This window comes from Meleagris gallopavo, chromosome 2 (assembly GCF_000146605.3).
Source record: "Meleagris gallopavo isolate NT-WF06-2002-E0010 breed Aviagen turkey brand Nicholas breeding stock chromosome 2, Turkey_5.1, whole genome shotgun sequence".
Classification (NCBI taxonomy): domain Eukaryota; kingdom Metazoa; phylum Chordata; class Aves; order Galliformes; family Phasianidae; genus Meleagris; species Meleagris gallopavo.
In genome coordinates, this window is record NC_015012.2 from 69723281 (window position 1) to 69729375 (window position 6095).

The 6095-nt window shown below is 36.3% G+C and overlaps 1 long non-coding RNA gene across 1 annotated transcript; it reads left to right on the forward strand.

Annotated features, from left to right (window-relative positions):
• The first annotated feature begins 19 nt into the window (after positions 1 to 19).
• Positions 20 to 5826, forward strand: LOC104909873. Its single transcript, XR_002112335.2, has 2 exons — positions 20 to 1187; positions 1680 to 5826. It is a non-coding gene; the product is annotated as an uncharacterized LOC104909873 (long non-coding RNA).
• Positions 5827 to 6095: the final 269 nt, after the last annotated feature.

The following is a 6095-nucleotide window of genomic DNA, read 5'->3' on the forward strand; positions in this document are numbered from 1 at the left end:
TGCAATCTTGAAACTTGTTGTCAAATTCCTTTATCGATACAGAAAGCACTGCTGCCTGTTTCTGCTGGTTGCAGGACTGTGCATAGCCAATGTGTCAAAATGCATAAAATTATTTGCCATAATTTGAGCCAGCACTGTATACTGTGCCCTTCCTGTGCCCCAGATAATGTTGGTCAGACAGCAGTGTTTGGTTGTTGCTGAACAATCTGGGTGTGCATTTGGAGCCAGGCTGAGTCACTCGGTGTGGAAGAACCACTAGCACAGTGGTGTGACAGCTGTGGGATGGGCTGCAGTAAGAGCTGTGCCAGGCAACATAGCCTACAGGCCTTGGGTTGGACATGCCTGCAGTAAGGTTTGGGTCTCCTGTCAGTCCTATGGCCTGTCTGCCAGGTCAGTAGTAGTCTTTTGAGAACTGTTCCCGCATGATATGAGTGTTGTACCTATAGCCACTCTAGAGTCCTAGAAGCCTTGCTGATGTATTTGGAAGTGGAAGAGCTGTAGCAGTGTGTGTTGTGCCAGGCATTGCAGCCAGCAGAAAAGCCACAAGAACGTGAATGTAGCATAGTATTTTCCGTGTAGCCAAAGCCCAGGATCTAGTCACTGGCTCTTGTGGCTTTGGATACTTTGGTCAGCTTCTGTATTTAGAAATTTCTCTTGAAGTTGTAAAGTTTCTTCTAAGAAGCAAACGATCTAAATGAATGGCTGAGTTGGGAAAATGCAGCAGGCTTCTTAAAGGCAAAAATTATGCAAAGACTGCCACTGAGAAGTTTTTCATTTGAAATCTAATTGAAATAATGTAAATAAACATTGCATTACTAGCATTCTTTTCATGCAATATTAGCAGCTTTAAAACAAACAACTATTCTTTTTAACTTTGCGTTTTTTCTTTCTTTTTTGTCTTCAAACAGGGACGAGGATGGTAACCCCAGCATCTTTAAGAAAACTGCTGGAGTCTTGTAAAGATCTTTCTTTACTCGATGTGTCCTTCTGTTCACAGATTGATAACAGAGTTGTCCTAGAACTGAATGCCAACTTTCCTAATGTGTTCATAAAGAAGAGTTTCACCCAGTGACTCACTACATATGCTGCTATGGAATCCCTTTGACAGTTATTTCCTGTGAATTTGTGCTGATTTTTTTATGAAGAGTTATGAAATAGTGGATTGCATTAATTATTTGCACAAATGGGTAAAATACATTTTAAATTTAAATGTATTATGCATTTCCTAGAGCTGATATTGTACCTAATAATTGTTTTACTCTGTTAATCAGTGGCACTGCATGTTTTTAAATACTAGCCATATTTATGGCTTTAATGGCAAGAAAATGAAAAACATCATACGTGTCCCTTTATAGGGTGTTATACCCAGCAAACATGTTAATATCTAGATAAATGAAAATGTTGAATATTTACCAGTACGAAAAAAAAAAAAGGTGCTTCATTTTTTATTTATGTGTATATGTGTGTATGTGTATATAAATGTGTACAGATCTACATGCACACATATGGTAGCATTTTAATTTGGTCTGCAGCATAACATCGTATGATCAGGCCTACAATTAGTTGTTTTAAAAACTGTTTGAGCTTAATTAAGAATGGATTGGAAAGACAGGTTTTCTTTTTTTTTTTTGTGGCAATGAACTGCATTTGATTTTCATCCCTTCCTCCATCTGAAACAGATGTAGTGATGTTTTACAGTCCAGCCTAAGTGACACAACAGATAAATTCAAGAACCTTCCACCTGAACTTGTAGCAGAAATGAAAGAGAAAATTGCCAGCTGCTTCTTGGTGTTGGATATAAAGTTTGAGCTGTACACAGTGTCATAACTGATGTGTAGAAAACTCCAGACCAATTTTCTTTACACAGGCAAGACGGTTGGTTTGTATACATCTAATTACCCTGCACAGCATGTAAAATATAGTACTTAAGTTAATGCATTAGCACATGTCCCTTGCACAGGAATAAAATCTGTCAAGTTGTAAGAACAAGCATGTTTGTTCAGTAAAACAGCAATGAAAGTAGTTTTGGAAGGAGAGCAATGCGTTTTGGTGATTTAGTTTTATAAGGTATTGGATTTGGGTTTTTTTGGTGTGTTTCCTTCTTTCCCCAGAAGTGAGAGCTCTAAGTACTGTTGTACTCTCTCTCATCAGCACTATTGAAATGTTGAAGAAGGAAAACTGTTGATGAACTATTTACAGGGTTTCTTCCTTTTGCACTTCCTTGGATGAAGCTTTTCTCTTTTTTTCTTTAATACCACTGCTAGAATATGTTGCTGTGTACATCAAGAGTTGAGGGTTGTTTTTTTTTTTACCTATTTAGCTATTACTGATGAATATGGACCATGAAATACAGCTTGTCGTTTGATATTGGCTCCACTGTTACTGTCGCGATGGCACTTACTACCTACTGGAAGAAGAGGGAAAATATTCATCTGGCAGAAATACATTATTGCACTGAGGACCACTGGCAAAGAATACTTCATTTCATGCAGTAAATAACCATCCAGTGGTAGAGGACTTCTACAAATTGTTAAAGATTTGACAATCTCTGCAACTCCTGAATGAACACTCTGAACTCTTGTGCAGGTGCCAATACTTTTCAAACTGTGTCACAAAACAACTAGAAACCCGTATCTGATTTTTATAAAAAGACCTCATTCTTTTGATTTTTTTTTTTTAGTGTTACAGAATCTTTTGGGAATTCCAGATCCAAAGAAGGGCAATGCACAGTTGGCTTCTTGTTTTATTTTTTTCCTCTGCACAGATGGCACTATGGGATTTCCAGCCATATCCATTCCACTTTTTTTTTTGGTTGTTTGTTTCTAGTAACCTGGACAATGTCAGAGAACTTTAAATTCAGATTTTGTTTTCCCCACTGACAGATGTCAACTTTGGCATGGTTCTGTGTGAAACCTCATTTCTTTCAATCAGATTTAGGTTGATTTACTTTTCTGGGAACTTTTAATATATATATATATTTTTTATCAATAAGTAATATTTTTCATTGTAATTTAATGTTGAAGGCTGTTGTCAATATTGTTAATATTGAATTGTTATTGTCTACAGGTATTATCTACCTGTAGAAGAATACAGGCTTGGATAATGGGACTTTAGAAAGAATAGTATTTTTAAAAAAATGTTTTTGTTGAAAAATTTCACTTCTCAGGGTGCATCTGTGTTTATCTTTTTTGTTTTTTTTCTTAAGAGATCTTGTTTTCCACTGTAAATAGGATGGGATACGGATGAAGTGATATCCATTGTGCCTTTAAACTGGTAAACTAAATAGTACAGAGTCATTGCTGTAGCATCAGTGAATCAAATAAGTGTTTTTGTAATCATGTATGTGTGAAGGATTTCATTCTCTATTGCTTTTTAGGTGGTATAAAGGAGGTTTAAATTGACATTTAGTTGTTCATACTGAGGGATTTTTTCTTTCTTTTGTGCCTTCTGTTTAAAGCTGGTTTTATCAGAAGTTCTCTACTGTAACTTGAAAGATAAATTGAAATCTACTCTTTATTTGGGCTATTTAAAACTTGGCTGTTGCTAATGTAATTAATTCAAATAGCTGAGAAATAATTGGGAAAGACTTTCGTCTATAATTGTACACTTTAACCTTCAATCAGTGGGTAAAAATCTTTTAGCTATGGCTTTATACCTCCAAAATGTCTTCCAGCAAAGCGAGGAAAGACTGGACTTCATATTACCGATATTTCCAAGATAAGAAAATGAGATACTTTTATACCTTCCTTATGTTACAATGAAGTAAACGTAAGTTGCTGTATTTTGTGGTTGTTTTATTTTATATTTAGGTGTGTATATATGTACACACGTATGTACATTTATATATACACTTATGTATAAATCTCAACATTTTTCATGTAAGAATTACTTGAGTGAAGTACACATAACAGCAGGAGGTGTTTTCTAGCAGCTGTGTTTTAAAATGTTGTTCTACAGCTGATGGAGAGGACCGCGTTTCTCTCCATCTGTGCAGCAGGAAAAACCTGGGGCCTGGGCAGTACAGGTGTGCTGGATTTCCTGTGTTGCTTTGCCAAAGTGCCTTTTGTTTGTCTAGAGGTGAGAGATATTACAAGGTATGGTAGAGTGTGAATGCAAAGTCCGATAACTACTGTGGTCTCTCTCCATGTGAAGTGGTCATATAGAGGGAAATTTGTTTTAGTTTCATTTAATCCAAAGTGAATGATGCCAATTGTTCTGGAACTGAGTGGTCTTTTCCAATGGTCAGCCATCCCTTGGTCACGTTATCTAAATTCTGCTTTTAAGGATACTCCACTTTTTTTTTATCTTGTCTTTTGATGTTGTCTATCTTTCCTAATCATTGTAAAAGATGTGTTTCAGCAATGAATGTTAAAAAATGCATTGCTAAAATGCCTTTAAAAAAAAAAAAGTGACATGCTGTGAAGTTCTCCTGTTCTTAAACTAAAGGGGGATTTGCTGTAGTGTATGGATGAAGTTGGCATGAGCTGTCATATAGAGAGATAAGTCATTCATTCTGGTCATGTTTAATGTCAATGGGAATTTTACCATTTAAAACATCTTCCCAAATTTTGATGTTTCTAATTCAGTGTTGTACTTTCACCGTATTCATAATCATGAATTGTTTTGGTTGACAAAATAGCTTTCTGGACACGGATGAAGCTGCTTATGTTTAAATTATGCACTTGATTAAGTACATTGCTGTGCAGGACTTGTGTAGAAGAACAACTTTTCACAGCAGTTTGAAACTTTTAATCCCTATGTACTTAGAGATCCAAATTTGAGACAAAAAAAAAAAAAGCCCCAACAAAATAGGGGAAGCTCATTGTATTTCTTGCCCAATTGTTAGGGCTCTCGTGTCATCTTTTCCAGATATAAGCTGTCCAGTAATCGTGGTACATAGTGAGTGGAACTCAGTAAGTGCTTTTTCTCTGAAAGTTAGACATCTGGTTTAAGTGAGGAATCTGGGCACCTCTAGAGAGCTATTAATCTCCTCCTTAGATGTTTGAGAAAAGTCATATGAATTGTTTCCTCGGGCCTCCCTGAGGAGGCTCTGGAAGCTGTGATTTAGTTCAGGTTAGATACTTTGATTTAGAATACTAACCTGAGGTTAATTCCACCCAGCATTGTACTATCAGCCTTGGAATAGCAAAAGAAGTTAGAACAACATCCATCCCCAAACATCAAAACTTTCAAAAATCTATCCAGAAGGAAGCAAATTAAGGAGAAGCTGGCTTGAAAAGTCTGTCTTTATAAAGCCAGGAACTGCTTCTACTCTGGAATCCCTTGCCAATGTCCAGGGTGTCTTTTTCTTAAATTGAAATGCATCCCCTTTCTCTATTTTAAAACATCATCTACTTATCTATCTGGCTATATGTATAGTTCTGTAAATGCATGAGATTAACTGGAAAACATAATTAATATATTGCAGTTATTTTTATAATCTTTCATATTGCTGTAATTAAGACTATGACTACTTTAAGTGCTCTCCTGTCATCAGAAATGTTACCCACTGTGCACTTGCAAAATTGTGTGTTTAGTCCTAATTTATACTGTGTGTACTTACTGCATCTTATGGGATATGTTTCACAGGTGAAATCTGCAGGACTGCTAAATTTACAAAAACTAGATAAAATGTAGCATTTTCTTATATGGAGCTTGGGAGTGGCTTTATGTACTGATTTACATGTTCATTATTACTCTTTTGCAATGATTCTATATGTTGTAGCTTTTGATATTGCTAGGCTAAAGATTCCTGGTTCAATGCATCTGTACATGCTGTGTTAGACATGGACAACTTTTTTCCAAAATAAAAGTGTTTGTCTTTCACTGAGATGGTAATTTCTGTGACTCCAGGTTTCTGATTAAAGGATTCTTTAATTAAATCTTACCATGTGTAGGACAAGATCAATCCTACACATCCTTCTTTTCAGTCTGGAGAAGAGGAGGCTCAGAGGAGACCTTGTTTCTCTCTATAACTACCTGAAGGGAGGTTGTAGTGAGCTGGGGGTTGGCCTCTTCTCTCGTGTAACCGGTGATAGAACTACAGCGAATGGCTTCAAGCCAGGGGAGAATTAGGCTGGATGTTAGGAAATACT